This window comes from Notamacropus eugenii, chromosome 6 (genome assembly GCF_028372415.1).
Source record: "Notamacropus eugenii isolate mMacEug1 chromosome 6, mMacEug1.pri_v2, whole genome shotgun sequence".
NCBI lineage: Eukaryota > Metazoa > Chordata > Mammalia > Diprotodontia > Macropodidae > Notamacropus > Notamacropus eugenii.
The window spans coordinates 263014817-263033061 of record NC_092877.1 but is presented as its reverse complement, the minus strand read 5'-3'; positions in this window follow the sequence as shown (position 1 = coordinate 263033061).

Below are 18245 nucleotides of genomic sequence, written 5' to 3'. Positions count from 1 at the left end.
TTTTCCCCATTAAAATGAATGAATGCAGGGATTTTGTTATGTGGAGTTTTACGTTATGGACAGGATTTGGTGGGAAGGATTTGTATGGAAGGATGGATGTAACTAAATTCATGTACTGTGAACACATCTGGCTTTTTGATCAAGTTTGGATGTCCCTGGATTAAGTATTACACCTCTCAGATTACCAGGTGACTGTTTAGTCCCTTGGAGAAGTAATGTCTAGTCTGTAAAATGTGTCTGAGAATAATTTGCACGCAGAAAATTCTGATTCAGCATAAATTTTACTTTATTTTATTTCCCAGGAGAGGAAACTGGGACAAAAAGAGGATGGGGAAAAATATGTTTCATGGATAAGGATGCATCCATTGATACTGCTTTTCCTAGAGGGTAAAGTAGATGAGGCAGCATCTAGCAGCCCTGGTGCTAAGAAAGGTTAAAGAAGAGCAATGACATTAAAATATTAAAGATAAAATAACTGGCAGCATTTTCATTATTCCAGCATGCAAAATTTGTCCTGAGAACTCCAGCCCTGGTGTGCATTCCCTTCTTGCTCATTATTCACGTCACAGAATGTTCCCAGGTAAATAGAAAATCTTCATATTTTTACTAATAGAAAATACATAGCACTTTTATCAGTAAGATTAATAATGTCATTTCAGATTTTCGCAGGAGCATCTCTGGAAACTTTTCCAATTTCCTCTGTCGTATTTTTTCCTTGTGAGCTTTTTAAAAAGTGGGTTCCCACTAGGGAAGCTGGCAGCTAATGGATTCTTCTAGATAGGTTTTGGAGATAAAACAAAGTTCCACTACTCAGCCAAAACAAACCTGCTGAAAACAGCTGAAGAAGTCATGGGCAGAGAAGGGAGGTGTGAGTCTTCCCTAGGAATTCAAGGAATAAGGCCTATCGTGGGACTACGCAAGTCTTAGAGTGGCATTTTGGCAGCAAATAACACTCCATTGCATGAAATAATATCCTTTATTTCCCTAAATGCTAGTCCCCTCTGGGAGCAAGCCTAAGGTCCCTACTCTTATCTCCCTATGAGCAAGTGTGTGTTTGTGTTTTTTCTGGGGCATAATAATGATTTTATGTATTATTCATTGTGCCTTAAGGGATCTCAGACTAGTAACATAAGCTCTCATTAGCTCTCTCCGTTTCAGGATTGTCCCCAATAAAGTCTGTAATCACCTATGTTACAGTTGAATCAGGTGAGATATAAAAATGACTATTAGAAAGCTAAAAATTATAATGCTCATCAGTGAGCACCCATCTATTTTATCAACTTCTTTTTCAAAGCCTTCTCTTCAAATGGGCCATGGCTTTCTCAAAAGAGTGATTTGCTTTCATTTGACAGGATCTGGGGAGGGGGGAAAAGCAAAGTTTCCAGCGCTTCTGTTTGCAAAGATAGGCCCCTTTCCTGTAAATCAATGTGCTGCTGTCGAGTTTGCTCTGCTGAAAGAAAGATGGAACAGCGCAGTGCCAGTGGTCCCGAAACCTTGACCCATTCATCTTATGGAAGTGCTAACCAACTACATAGGCCTCCCTTAACTCTTTCCAATTCCTTTTCTTGCACCTCTAATGTGGGTGCTTCCATGATAACCATTTTAAGAAAATTCAACCAAAGCAGCTGCTTTAAATCTCTTCAGTAATTAAGTCTAGCGTTGTTCTGGGGACCGCATTAACAAAGGCATAGAGTTTCCTTTATTCTCCAAAGCAGATAGAACTGTCTCATTTACACAGTTGAAGTTCCTTTTTTTCTCCTCCTCCCTGGCTGCTTCCATCAGGCAGCATAGAGTATTAGAAAGATGCTTTGGCATGAATTCAGTTACTGCATATGATCTTTCAGTTGACTAGAGAAGCTGCCAATTTTCTCCCCAATATAAGCAGAATTCCAACCACTTTTTAAAACTCATGGCCATGTGTAAAATAACAAAGATCCCAAGGAAGCAGAGTCTTCCAGTCAAGAAAAATAGACATGTGGACCATATTTCATTAGAGTGTGCAACCAGGGACATTTGTTTTTAAGTTGAATTGAATACTCCATCAAACCATAACTGAACTAAACTCAATTTTTAAAATTAAACTTTACTTTAACATACAAACTTAAAAAATCAGGCAGCATACCAATTTTTTGGGTGATTGAGATTTCATTTGGCAAATGAACAGGACCTACAATAGAGTGCAGAGAAGAGAGTTAGAACTCCACATTCAAACAGGCAAAGAATTACAAATAGACTGAGGTTGTAGGGGACCCTTAGTACATTTCAGTCATTCAGGTGACATAGCAAAATCTAAACAAGCATCAAAGATGTGCAGTTACTTATTATATCAATAGCTTTTAAGAATCAAGGAATTCCATCAAATTCAACATCTATTAGGCACTTAATTACATGAAAAAACACTAGATACTTGCTTAGTGCTATGGATATGAAGATAAAAAAATGACCAGGTGAGAGACATTTCAACATGGGAAAGGAGATGGAAATTTGCACAATTGAAAAATAAAATAGAATGGAATGAGAGATTCAAGGAGGAAGACATTACACCTAACTACAAAGAAACATCCATTCCAAAGTAAGTTTTTAAAAATTTATTTATTTCTGGTTTTTCACTTTCACTTTTATAAGATTTTGAGTTCTAAATTTTCCCCATCTCTCCCCTATCCCTCCCCAAGGTGGCATGCAATCTTATATAGGCTATACATGTATAATCACATTAAACTTATTTCTACATTAGTCATGCAAAGTAACTTTTTATAAAGAAAATATTAAACCTACAAAAAAATTCTTTTAAAAAGTCTTCTAGCACATTTTTGTTTCTTTGTTTCTTTATTTAGTGTATTGTGTTCATTATAACCTGTGGTCTATTTCTGAAGCTCTAAGGTTCTGCCCCTGAAATTTTATTGTTGCAGGAAAGTCATGGTAAAGAAGCTCCCTCTGTGAACATGGATTGGCTTGCCTGTTCTGATACTTATAAAATTCCAGGATGTTGGTGCCTGGGACACTAAGAGATTAAGTGACCTGTCCAAGGTCACAAAATCATTACATATTTGAGGCAGGGTTTTCCAAGGTCAGTTCTTTATCCACACATACACACAAGCACATACATGTTATATATGTGTATGTGTTTGTATGTGTCTATAAAAATATAAATTACATATATACATATATATTCAAGCACATGGCATAAGTAGTTATGTATTCCAAGAACTGAACATTCTCAACCCTGGAGGGACTCTAAAAAAAAAAATCCCCTTCCATATCCCCGGTGGGACTAACAATTCATTGCTGCTCTACTGAAGGGTTAAATAAACATGTGCTTCTGTATACTTACCCTAAGGAAAGTGTGTGATCAAGCGAAATGTCTGTTATTTAACTTATGATATAATTTTACTACATAATCCTTTTCAAATTAACTTCAGCATTAATGAATTACAGAGATTTAGAGGTAATTGTGGCATTTGGGCTGGACAAATACCCTCCTCTGCCCCTCTGCCTCTACCTTTTAGAGCGATTAACCCAGAGCTGTAATGCCTAGCTTTCAAGAATGTTCTGGTAGGAACATCTGGCTTCTGGCACATTCTACAGGGAATTTTGTTGGTGGATTGGAACAGCCTCCTAATAATCACCTGATTTGTTTTTCTCTTACTGTATTAATGACCATTTGAAACAGAGGCTATGCAAGTACAGTATAAACTAAGTCTCTCTACTCTTCCAGAGGAAAAAGGATCAGCATTGTTTTTATGCATGTAGCTTAACCTAAGTGAATGTTATTATTTTTGCCTTCTTGCATATCCCTTGTTTTACCAGAAACCCAGAATTATCTATACCATGGAAGAACTTGGAAAGCTTTCAGATTTTCTATGTTTAAAAAAAATACTTTCTATTTCTCTTCAAAGGGATCCAAAAATATCAAGCTTTGGTGCTCAGAAAATTGTCAGTGCTACAAACAATGCCTCCTAAAGGACATTAGAAAGTTATTAGGCTGATGAGAATAGAAGAAATTTTTTTTAATAATACACAGAAGAATGAAACTACTTGTTAAAGTCAAAAAAGACCTCAGAGATCATACCATTGAGCCTTTTTTGTTTATGCAAATGACAAAGCTGAACTCCAGAGTCAAAGTGATTTGTCCAAAGGACTCATAGAAAACTACTTGTAGAATGTAGATTAGAATCCAGGTTTCCTGACTCCCCAGCCCATTACGGCTTTCCTCTCACTGCGCTGTCTTTAATTCATGGAACATTAGGTCTAAACAGGGTGTTTGAGATCATGTGCACATGGAAGGAGGCACCAGGTGTCTCATCAAGAAGACTCTATAAAGAGAAAAAAAAAAATTGAAACATTCTCAAAATGGCAACCTGTGGATAAGAGATCGGAGTTGGACAGGACCTCAGAAAGCATCTAATCCAACCTCTTGTGTTTTACAGATGAGGAAACTAAATCACAGAAAGGTTAAGTGAATTGTTCAAGGTCATGTAGATATCCAGTGCCAGAGGCAAGATTTTAACCTGCATACTCTCAATCCAGAGTGTGGGTTCTTTCTACTGCATAATACTGCCATCCAAAATTTTACTAGGCTAAAGTTTTAGACTGGAATTAACTAATGAATACCTAATCAACATCCCCTTCTCCAGGGAATATTAAATTGCTTATAACTATTTGTTGTATAGTGCTTTCTAGTTTGCAAAGCACTGTGTTATCTCACTTGATCTTAAAAACAACCTTTTGAAATAGATTGCTCAAGTATTAATCATCCACATGAAGAAACTGAGGCATGGCAAAATTAAGTGATTTGCTCCAAAATACAGTCAGTAATTGGTAGACCAAGATTCAACTTCAGGTCTTTTTTAACTCTAAATTTATGCTCTTTGTAGCATACCAATGGGAAAAAAAATAGTCTATCCAAAATGGCTAAGGTATTATCCAGTCTGGACACAAATCATAGATAGTATGGGCCCTCTCCCCTTAATTCTAAGTTTGAATGATCAAACTCTTCTGATATGTAATGGCTTTGCAGGGGTTAAGAAAAAAAGACTTCCATTTAAGTTGATACCTTCCTTTTTTTTTTTTTTTTTTTAAGAAAATGAAGTTATAAAAGAATAAGTTCTACTCTTTACCAAATTTATTACAGTTCCCAGCCTGGTGCTCCGTAACTGTTAAATAATAATAATTAATGAAACTACACATGTTTATTTCCTTTGTCTGTTTCTCTGAAGACAATGGCTTCTCTTCCACTACACAATTAGGTTGTTCTTCTATGTACTCCCTTTTATTTGTCCAGACTATTCAGTCAATGGGGTATGCAATTCATTTGAGGTCTGGTCTCACTGCTATGGCACTGAAGAAGGCATTAACTTTTTGAGTCGGTCATAAAGGTCTTTGGAAGCAATTGAAAATCATGCTACATCCTTTTCTTTCTTTCACAACAAGATTGCGGCAAAACAATTTTTTCCTGAAAATTTTGCAAAGAATTATCTCTGGATTTTAGTAATTAATGATCTTCATTCTCATCTACGCCTAGGTAGTATGTGTTTCCCTAGAAACGGAGGCTAATGCATATGATCAGGCTTATGTATAAACAGAGAGCGCTTCACTACTTGCATCCATGATTCTGATGTGTGACCGTCAGCACTTCGGGTCCCCTTGGGGGAACAGTGCATGCAGCTGTCACATAAAGGGTAGTTAGGGGTCTGTTGCTTATTTCCCCTTCTCTCTCCTGTTCCCAGAAGGAAGTGACTCCTTGTGTATTTTAGAAACCCAATGTGTGAAGCCTCATGTGGAGTGACTACATTCCTGTGGACGGGTTGAAAACATTCTTTCACCTCCTTTTAAACCCTAAGAAAAATTTTCTCCAGGATTTGCAAGGGTCTGTTCTCTGAGATATAGGTTGAGGGATTGAGCTTATTTTTTTCTTATTTTCCTTTCTTTTTGGTGCCTGACTTTTTTTTATCCTCTGGGATATGTACTTTTTCTCTTCCTATTGAATTGTTTCTTTCTAATTTTAATCTTAATTGAATCATATTTTCCCTTTTCTCTAAATTTTTCAAGATTTCTTTTTCTATTGTTCCCCCATGACTTACTCAGCTTATCCCCAATAATTCCAAACTATTGACAAATTCCAGAGCTAAGATTTGTGTTTCCTTTATCAGCCTCATTATGGCTTTTTCTATGCAAATGGGAATATGAACATATATAACTGTTCCCACCAAGTGAGGATGATTCAACTGCTATTATTTCAGCTATTATTAACAAGGGTTTTGTTAAGGGAATATGATGCAATGAAAAGAGAATTCAATCTAAAGCCAGAACCAGTGTTCTGATTCTGGCTCTCTCATTTACTACCTGAGCAAGTCACTGAGGCTCTCTGAGCCCTGGTTTCCTCATCAGTAAAATGAGGGGTTGAAGTAAAACGATCTCTAAAAACCCTTCTGGTGCTAAGATCTTCATGGATTAAGCTGCCAGGCATCTATAGTAGCCACAGAAATGGATTCAAATAAAAGAGATATGACTTTTTCTCCTTTATATCATCGCCCATCCATAATCTAAGTTTTGTATCATTCAGTTCCTTGATAGGGCTGTTATCTACTTTTTCATTCAAGAAATATAGTCCAAGCTCCTACTATGTGCTACCCATTGGCTCTAATACAAAGAAAGTAAGGCAAGCTCTTTATAGAGTTTATGGTCGCTTAGTGGAGATAAGGGATACAAAAAAGAGCTACAATATAAGTAAAATGTGAAATGTGTGAAGTAAAAACCACTAAAGCCATATTTTTATTTTAAACAAAATTCCTTTCTAACCAAAAGACTTGGATGTCTCACAGGGAGTAGTTATCAAGTAATTTTAGAAAGAGCTAAATGCTTCTAGATGCATAAACAGAGGATTGTCTATGATCAGGAGCCAATCACGTGGAAATCTGGGAAGGAGTAATGTGGGTAAATCATGTATTCAAATTGGAATGGCTATCTTAAGTGTTCAGAAATGGGAAATACACACACACACACACACACACACACACACACACGACTAGTTCGTCCATGTTGCTTAGAAAAGATGATGAAATCAAAGTGTTGATTTACTGTGATTATTAAGCCACCCTCTTCCAAGCAAATTGACAAAAATCTCGCTATTCAGATATCTGATCTAATTAAGATACCATCTCCGTTTTATGAATCTATTGTGTGATCTATCCCCATTCTTCTTTTATCTGATTTTAGTCAATACCTATTTTTGCAAGTTACTTCTTCCTAACTGTCTACATTTCATTCCTTTTTTTCTAATGAAAGGCAGACTGTAGGAAGGAATTCTAAATACCAATTGTTTTAGCTATATTATTAATTTTGTGCCTTTACTCAATTATTTGACAATCTTATTTCTGTCTATTCTTCTGAAAGATACAAGGTAGACTTAAATTTACTCCAGTCTCTTTGAGATACTGTCCATATTCAGTGCAGAGAAGCAAAATATTTTGTTCTGTTTTGGTTTTTTTTTTTTGTGGGAAGGCAATGTATCAAGTAGAAAATATTAGAAGATTCCTTATTGTCTCACTTCATTCTGATTTATGATGCAAAATGTATCCTTCATGAAACAAAAATAGAGTGGTAGGCTAATATAGCCAGTGCTTTGAAAAACCCCTGTAAGTTCTTTCCATTTTGTCTTGACACAACCTTACTAACATTTACTGTTTTGCTGCTCTTTTCTCTCTTTTCTGCTAGTATAAAAGAAATAACTTTTACTACTCCTCTTCCACATTTCCAGTGCAGAATCCTTTATTGGATGATCTTTGGGAAAAAGAAGAAAACTGTCAAGTTGTATTTTGAGACCTCAGACAGCTTAGCTGTAGAGAAATCCAGGGAAGAAAAGTCACCTCTGGGACCTACACAAGGGGAAGGACACAGCAGCAGCTGGCAAAAAAAAAAAAAAAATCCTGCCAATGCAGATGATTGGGTCCCAGAAACCTAGCAACAGAGTTTTAGTTATTGGGATTTCCTAGATTTTATATCTGAAATTCTGCTCTCTTTTATTTTGTCAATGCTGACCTAGTGATGCCAACCTATACCCTTCTCACTCTCCATAAAGGAGACTGCTAATGCCAATAGAGAAAACTAAGGGGTTAACAGAGGACTATGATCAAAATTCAACAACCATTATTAATTAAGCACCTACTATGTGCCAGGCTTTATCTTACCCTAGAAAAAGTGTAAATTTCACAAAATCCAAAGACTATGTTTTATTCCTCTTTCTATTCAGTCCAGTGCTTGGTACATAGTAGGAATTCAATGAACAACCATTGAATGAAATTGTAAAAAAAGGAAAATAAAGCGATGAATCTATTAGAAAGAAACAATTCATGTAATAAACATCCACGTATATGCAATATTCTTTAAGGAGAAGACAGATTACTTCAAGCACAGACACTTAGCTTTCCTTACTGCCAAAATATTGAAGCCATCAAAGTGAACTGATCAGTCACTATAACATACCAATCATTTCCTCTGATCAAACCAGTGATTTTTAACTGTTTTTTTAAATGATAAAATAAAGGATATAGGCTTTAAGTTTCAGAGAAGATTATAAGTTCAAAGATAGAAAGAACTTTGGAGATCATTTAGTCCAATCCTGTCAGGTAATACCTGAGGAGCAGAGGACAAATGACTTACCCAAGGGCATATAGGTTTCCATTGTACCATGCTGCCTCCCATGAGAACTTATTCTCTTGTGTTTATTTTCATCTCTTTTTCATCAAATTAGGCCTCTGTTCTGAGTCTTCCACTTCTATGCACACCTTAACCTCATTTATTCTCCAGCTTATAAAGTCATAACTTTTTTTAGTTAGAAAAATGCAACAACAAAAACACATGATTAAAATGTCAATAATTCTCAGTGGAAACAAATGACCCTTTTAACTGTTTTATTTTGTTTTTCAGAAAAAGACTTTGTTCAATGTGAGTAGCCCAGAGCAGTGGGCAGCAGAAACTTGGGCTGTATTTCAGTCTCTTCCGCTTACAAAATATGTGATGTTGGAGATAACAGCATGGGTCCCCTGTCAGCCTCCTGACTGGGGAGTTGTGAGCACTAATGATAAAATCTCCAAATCACCCTTGGAGATGGGGGCTACATCAGTAAGAAAGCACTATTTCAATCTAGGGATTTTTGAAGGTCTAAAGCTATGATAAAAATAAGCATTTTACCTTTATGAGATTCCTACTCTCACTAAGATTAATGTCATATTTTACGAGACTAGAGTATTCTGCCATCTTGTAACCTACATGAAGGATTCCTTTGTTCAGTGCCACAGGTTAAACTCATACCATGAAATTCTCTTCCCTCCCCACTGCCATCTCTGTCACTTATTACAATTGGAGTCCACAAAAAAATACAGTATGACTCAGAATATTGAAGTTGTGGCTAAGCAAGAAAAGTTCATTCAAAATTGATTTTCTTTCAGGAATCCCTGATATCCCCCCTTTCAATTGCTCACCCACTGTAGGACTGAACAAACACCGAAGGAGGCTGCAGAGCAATGCAGCCTGTCTGAGACATGAAGGAATGTAGAGCCGGATAATCACAACATCATCAACCCAATTCTCCAAGGTAGCTGGCCAATAATGCTGTTCTAATTGAATAACTTATCCACAGCTATTTCCCCTGGGAAAGCCTCCGGCTCAGCCTCTCCGAGTAGGCAGATGGTGCAGCATATACAATGAAACCTGTAATTTTCTCTCGCCATTGGACATGCGAACAGTGGGCCCTCTCTGCTTATTCTTTAATATTTTATTTTAACTGTTTCTCCCCAAATTATTATGTGCCATGAAGCAGCCAAAGAGGAATTCGGTGATACAGATCATATTTAATTTATCCTCCCACGAGCTCACCAAACGAGTCGCTTGGTGATCAGTGGCTGTATAAGTCAGAGTCAGGTGTATGCTCTGAAATAAAGGCAACAGAATAGGACCCAATTAAAGTCAAAAGGTAGATGAGTCATCAGAGTATAATGGTATTAACTGGCCCAAAGCACCAAACATCATGTGCATTCAAAATCTGTTTTCTTTTGTTTTTGTTTTTTTATAAATTATTAAATGGCAACGTGCCATAGCCAATGCATTTGAAAGGACAGAAGGGTCTACTTTTCCGCAGTGGTGGTGTTCCACCCATCAAGATCCACCGAGGATGAAGGGTTGTGTAGCATCTTGATTTTCATTGTCTAATGGATGCCAAAGTTGGTACAGAGGGAAATGCAATCGAAAAGGGAGAGCAGAGACAGCCCATCAACAGCCTAACAACATGACAGATGACAGACCCAGAGGCAAATCCAGGGCTGCCAGCCCATCAGCCTGTAGAGTCTGCCAAAGAGCCAGATGCAGCCACTGAATGGAGAGCATCCTGAGTTTAGCATCTGGGTCTGGCTGTGGCCAAGCACACTTCGTATACTAGAAACCAAAGTGTCCGTGGTGACACCCACTGCTGATACAGGTCGAAAAGGAAAAAAAAAAAAGGAACAACGTGGGAGGGGAAGCTCTTTTTTCTTTACTGACTTAGACTAAATTATTCCAAAGCAAAAACATCACTAAAATTGTTCTCTTCTGAAAGCCAGCAGGGCTTTCTATCCATAAAAAAGATTTGTATTATACTAAGAATGTGTCCTTCATTTTGAATTGGAATTAGGGGTGGGGAACTTAGCTAGAATAATTTAGATGAACCATGGTGGTGATGTTTATCAGTGATTCAGGTGTATAGGAAGACAAATCAGAGGAGTGCCCAGAGCAGTAATGCAAGCCAGGACCAAGTGGTACAAACCAGGATTGAAAACAAGACTCAAGGTTTGGGCTGATTTTCTTCTGTGATGGTAAATCTATGCTGCAGAAATTACACTGAAGGGACTGGTGCATATTAAAAACCCAGCATGCCTTTCAGGAAAAAAAACCCACCCAGCATGCCTTTCAGAAAAAAGTGACAATTAATTTTTTTGCCAATAATACAATATTTGGATTATATATATATATATATATAAAATATATATGTGTGTGTGTATATGTATATGCACACATACACACTCACACACATATATATATAATGGATACAGTTATATATAATGCACATGTAATGCATGCAGTTGTATATCCTATATACTATATACTATAAACTCATTAGATACTTCATGAGTCAGACTATATACATGCTCTTTCAGAAATGGAAGTCATTCCTTCATTCTGGCTTTCTACTTTAAATGTAGCATTTATTGTCTTTGTAATCATGTCAGTGAGATTGAATGGAGATCCCTCCATTCATGCCCTGATATTCCCTGAAACGGAAAGTTGAATTGACTGGTATGGGTTAGGAAAAGATTAATAAAGAGTCATCTCAGCAGCACACCAAAGCAGCTATATTTTCACAGTATGGATGGGAGCATCAAGCATAGAGTTAACAGCAAGGGAACGTAAACTTTGAGCAATATGAAGATGAGAGCATTTGACCTGGAAAAGTAGCAAGTTGACAAACCAAGGGGGGATATCAAGGGGCCCAAGGATGCTGGTTGTTCACAACAGGGGTTAATATCTGTGCAAGGAATGTCAGATGTCACAGAGCAGAAAAAAGATTCAAAGAGCTGAGCTGAGGTTAGCTATCATTTAATCAATAAACATTTATAAACACCTGCTATGTGCCAGGCAGTATGCTGGGTGATAGAAAAACAAAAACGACAAGATCCCTGTCCTCAAGCTGCTAACATTCCAAAAAGAAAAATGAGCTGAAAAACACATTCATGGACTAAATGAATAGCTTGCCAAGCTCTGGGAACAAGTTGTCTAGCACTTAGATTACCATACCAGGTTATTTCTTTAAAGGTGAAATTGATGGGCATCATATGAAATTAGTCATGTGAAATGCAAGTAAGTTCAAAAGACAGGTTGTTCCAGGTAGAATAAACATTACTTTGTGCTTTGCTTTTTGCAAATACAATAATGCCCAAGGATTACCTCCATAGAGTCTGCTCACAATTTTCACAATTCTTCTTGTGTCTAAGGGGAGACAGTCATTCTTTCTGACCAGCTAGCATAGTGGAACTTTAGCTAACTCCACTGTGGCCAGAACCATGGGCTCCTCCTAGAGATCAAACAAATGCTTGCTGAGTACTACTCCTGTGCCACCCTTTTCCATCTACATCTGGCACCTACATCCTTTTCTTACCACCCACTCCACATCAGAAGCTTGGATTAGTGTAGTGTAGCTATTCAATTGGAATGAAATTCTCTTTACAGTAAACATGACATTCTATATCTTAACCCTTCTGAGCTGCCCCATTCATTTATTTATTCAATCAATCAATTCACAAGCATTTATTAAGTTCCAGGAACAGTGTTAGGCACTAATCATACAAAGATACAAGTGCAGTAGTCCCTCTATTAAGTACCTACTATGTGTCAGAAAAATTTTATTGTCACTATTGTTCAGTTGTTTCAGACTCTTTGTGACTCCATTTCAGGTTTTTTTGGCAAATGTAATGGAGTGGTTTGCCATTTCCTTCCCCAGCTCATTTTACAGATGAGGAAATTGAGGCAAACAGTGGTAAGTGACTTGGCCAGGGTCACACAGGTAGTAAGTGTCTGAGACCATATCTGAACTCAGATCTTCCTGACTCCAGGCTTGGCACTGTTATATTTAGCTGCTCATGTAAGAAGAGTAGGAGGCTATACTTCTGCTCTCCTTCTGTCTGCCAGAACAGTAACTTCTGGGCAGCTGCTCCAGTAGTGGGCTTCATCATCCTAATCTATATCTTGCTACTGGACTCAAATGGCTCTGGAGGACAGAATGAGACTGGTGACTGCACAGCCCTCCCTGACTTAAATCCAATTCACTTACAAGTCATGACATCATCTTCCTGATGTCGTGGTCCTCTTTGAGAATGAAGGACAAATAACAACCTTTACGTAGTAGTAACTGTCCCACTGGGGACCCAAATGCCCAGTTCCAGTTGCAAAATGCAGCCCTTCCTTCCTTCCTTCCTTCCTTTCTTCCTTCCTTCCTTCCTTCCTTCCTTCCTTCCTTCCTTCCTTCCTTCCTTCCTTCCTTCCTTCCTTCCTTCCTCCCTTCCTTCTTCTCTCTCCTTTCCCTCTGTCCACCTAGGGAACCCTTACCTGCAGGTGCTCTGTCCAAAGAAATATAAATTTTGATCACTGAAACCCAGCAAGATATATTGAATATCTAGATTTCTCTTTTAGGGACCATTTCTTAAACTCAAATCACTGTGGCTCTCAAAAATATGTTCCAAGCCAAGCCTCACTTGGCAATTGTTTGGATTCTGATGACTCAGAGTGAGTGTAAATAGCAATTGTTCTTGTTTTGGCCACAAACCCAGAGGGTCTTCCCCTCCTAGACTGATTTTATTTTTTTGACTAGGTAACAGGGGCCATTCTTCATTTCATTTTTACCTAGAATTAATCAGCGAATGGGTATTGCCTCGGACAAACTGGGACCTGGGAAAGACGTAAGCTCAAAAAGATCCCACTGCATCTAGGGCCATCTCCAGTCATCCTGATCTATGTCTTGTCACTGGACCCAGATGGCTCTGGAGGAGAGAATGGTTGGTGACTTTGCACAGCTCTGCCTCACTTAAATCCAATTCACTAGCAAGTCATGACATCTCCTTCCTGTTGTCATGATCCTCTTTGAGAAAGGGCAGACAACAGTAAGAACAGCTTTCCTGTCTGCCCAATCAGTGATTCTTGTAGGATGTCTTTCTTATTTCTTTGGGAATAGATGGGTAAAAGCAGGTAAGAAGCCAGTCTCATTCCCTCCTGGGCAGTTGCTCCAGCGATGGACTCTTCTCCCATTTCATATTCTTCTCTCCACCTCCACCTATTTCCTTCCCAATGCTGATATTAGAGCTTGTAATCTAGGGCATTTGTCCCTTCCCCCAAGTTCTCTCCCTGTATAAATGCAAACATGTTACACCTTCCAAAAGCACTATTATTGACCACAAAGTGTTAAAAATGAGTCTTTTTTTACCTTTTCTGTTATTGTAATACAAATGGTAATTTGGTGCATACTGTTTTTGGACAAATGGTTTACTATATGCTCTTATCTACTTCGGTTGGTCCATGCAGGGGGTGTAGCCAATTTTAAGATTTATAGGGTCAGTGAATGAAATCTTCACTTCTAAGCCTTTCATTATTCTCATTACATGCTGAAATAATTGGTGAGTAACATTTGGGAGGGATTAAGTCACCTCTAAGCTTCTGACTCTGTGTCTTCAGTTCTCCAGGGACTCTTAGGTATGTCTTTCAGTTGTTGATAAAGGGCTCTTTCTTCTAGTGCAGTGGTGAAAATTAGATGGAGCCACAGGTTCAGGATTTGAAAAAGACTTAAAGTAGGTCTGAAAAAAGTGACTCTATGGCCAAGATCTTAGTAAAAATTGAAGCTGTATCGTTAGGTGTTGGCTGCTAAGATGTCAAAGAGTACAGACAAGACTATTGAATAATGGAAGATGGGTAACAAAACAGAATTAGAGTTGAGAAGTTGTTATTTTGTCTTTTCCTTCCTTTTTTACTCACCTCTCAGCTACTTGCAACGTGATTTCCAATCCCACCCCTCAACTGGGATTGCTCTCTCCAGGGTTACCAATGACATCTTAATTGCTGAATCGAGTGACCTTTTCTTAACCCTCTCTGCAGCATTTGACACTGTTAAATACTTCCATCTTCTCTCTGTTCTATCCTTGGTTTTCTTTTTTCTTTTTCTTTTTCTTTTTTATATTGCTCACCCCTGGCTCTCCTTCTATCTGTCAGACTGTTCCTTTTCAGTATTCTTTCTTATACCAGCCTCCAAGACCTGTTCCCCTTGTGAGATTGTATCCTGACTCAGATCAGCGACCTTTTCTTTATTACACTCTCCTTTCAGTAAGCTCTCAAGGGTTTATCCAGATGACCCAGAAATTAGTCACATATCTAGTCCTCATTTCTGTCCTGAACCTAGTCCCACATCACTAACTAGCTGTTCCATAGGTATCTCAACCACAACATATTCAAAGGAAAACTCATTACCTTTCTCCTATACCCTTTCCCTCTTCCTAACTTTCTCATGTTCATTAAGAGCACGCCATTCTTCCAGCCACCCAGATTTTCAACCTTCTAAGTAAATTCTTACCCTCTCCCTCTTCCTCTCCCAAATCTAATCAGCAGCCAAGTGCTATCAATTCTCTGTGCCCCTCATTTCCACTCACACAGCTACCACCCTTCCTAAAGCTTTCATTAACTCTATCATGGACTATTCTAATATCCTATCAGATGAGATTGTATTTGTAAAGCACTCAGGGCAGTGCCTGACACATGGTGGGAGCTTAATAAATGCTTGTTCTCTTCCTTTCTTTCTGCCCTCTCCCCTCCTAATTGGTTTTAGTGCTTTTAGTCTCACCTCTCCAATCTGTACTCCATATGACTGCCAAGTTGATGATCCTAAAGCACAACTGACCACACTGATAAAGGCATTTCTGTGACTCCCTGTTATTCTTGGGATATAATATAATCTTTATTCGAAAACCCTTCATAATCTGGTCCCAGCCTACTTTTCCAGACTTGTTTCACTATAATATTTCCAGCTGGATTTGTTGGATGGTTGGATGGTCCATAGACCAACCATAGTGAACCACTGATTTAATCCATTTCCCTGCCTTTGTATTAGGCAAAGATATTATGTTATCATTGAACATTTGTGTTAGCAAATAAAAAAAATGCATGTAACATATGGTGCTCTCTCCAACATAGCTCTAGAGGTGGGGAAATGCCTCAGACCTCAGATGTGCAGCTTAAGGCTGAATCAGAATTGTGGTTTTATCATCTATTTGCTCCTCTGATGGTAGCCTGACTTCCCTGCAAATGAAACATAGGGGCTAGAGCCTCAGGGGAGTCCCAGATACACTACAAATGCCCCCTCTTCCTCTGCTCCTTTACTTTTTTTTTTCCAGGTCAGTAACCTGGTAGAAAACACCATGTGGAACAAAAGACTCTAGACATCCAAACATTTACAGTTGTCCCTTTACCCCAGCACCAAAAGTTTCTTTGAGTCACCCTCCATCTCATTACTAAATGTGAATATGATCCAAAGCAATAGGTTTTGTTGCCCAGCCTACATACGTTGGCAGTGGTGATATAGTCCATTTTTTTCCTTGGGCATTTTGGCTTAATTTCTTTTCCACTATGAGGATGTTGGAAATGATAACACAATCCTTTGTGAATCCACCTTTCCTGCTCCCTTCCCTTGACATCTCTTTGAAGTTACCCCAGTTAGGTATAAACAATATGCCCCTTTCCTAAGGTTCATTTTTTCCAACTCCAACTCTCATCCTGAAAGAGCAATCAGTTCCTCTGTGGGCACCTCTGATAAAACATCCTAAGAAGGGCAGGGATATGGCTATCTCAGCTCACTCCCAAGTATAGCCCTTTGGGATCATCCTCTTCCAACTGTTCTTGAAACTATGTGGAAATCACATAGCAGTCTATGGTATGAGCTATGCAAAACTAGTTGATCATCAGACTCTAATAATATTGTCCATCACCAATGTCCTTATTTGTATAGCCTATATCAATATTCTGATGCTCAGGGTGACCCAGGCTACCAAAAGGTAGTTATTCTTATTTAAGAATGATTAGAATAGAGTAGAATAGATGTTATTCCTAATTAAGATTTTCTGATGTATCCACTAGGCAGATATAAGGAGAAAAATAGTAAACTAGTAGCAAAGAAGGGTTCCAAGAGAAGATACCTTTCAATATTTTTAGAAAATTCTTCTGTTGAAAAGAACTAGATTCAATCTTACTCTAAGTGAATGATACAGCAACATGAAAAGTCCTTAATCTCTTGATTTGAAATTGGTCTTTTGATAGAAGGCTGTGGTAAATACTATCTGAGCTCCTAATTTCTTTTGGAGCTCATTCCAGAATGTGACCATAAACTGTGGGCTCTGAGCCGAGACAATCTGTACCTAGAGACCATGGAGGCAAATGATCCCCTTTAGAAAATACCAGGATGTCTGTAGAGCAGATGGTAACTTGGGATATAGAATCCAGGGACACATCCTAGAACCATTACAAGCTTAGCAAAGTTCTTTTGAGATAGCAGTAAATCTAACCCTACCCAATACCATGGTAGTTGAGGTACTTGCCAATGGCTATGGGAGCTCCAAGAGTGTCTGCCAAGGCTTTTTAGTCATTGATTTTAGTCATGGCCTCAGCTACCAATAGTTCTGGTTGATTAAATTCTTTGTCCTTCTCTTTTTTGACTGTCCAGCTAACAGAGCACTTACTGTTACTGAGTCATTTCAGTTCAACTCTTTGTGACTCCATTTGGGGTTTTCTCGGCAACATCTAAAGTAGTTTGCCATTTCATTCTCCAGCTCATTTTACAGATGAGGAACTGAGGCAAACAGTGTTAAATGACTTGCCTCGGGGCACACAGCTAGTAAGTGTCTGAGACCAGATTTGAACTCATGAGGATCAGTCTTCTTGATTCTGGGATGAGTACTCTATCTATTGCATCACCTAGTTGCCTTAACAGAGCACACTAAATGGCTAAAAGGGTTTCTTCCTGTTCATTATCCATTCACTCAAATAACATTTCATAGGTTCTTACCGTTTTTAGAACATTGTGATAGGTGCTAGTAGAATCGATGGTTTAAATAAGAGAAGGCCCTTGTCTTCAAGATATAACACAACCTTGTTTTGCAAGACATGTAGATTGGGTCATCACAGCTCAACAGTCCCTGGAGTCTGAGTCTTCCTGCTCCCCCTTTAGAGAGTATATGCCAGCATGGAGGAAAGAAGGAGAAACAACTAAGCACAATTTGTCTTTTAAACCTGACGCTAGATTTTCTGAACTCTTTCTGAGCTGCTTTGGGAAGCAAGTACGTGGGAGGAAATGAGAAGAGTAAAGAGAGTGAATAATGTTGGACATGGAATATATATGATTGTGAATATTTATTTGTGACACCAATGGCAAAGGTGTAACAATTAAATGGACCCCTAGTAGATTTATACTCCTATAGTCTTGGGAAATTGGGTTTCCTATGAGTCCAATGAGTTTCTAATTGCATGGATTTAGAAGTTGCTTGCCACAGACCTTACCTCTATGCTCTAGAACATTTTTTTAATTGAAAGGAAGCAGTATTCAATGATTTAATTTAAAAAAATTAAAGTTTTGGTTAATGAGGCATTTAGTCCTTGTAGATCTGGTAGGAGACATAGATTTGACAACCAAT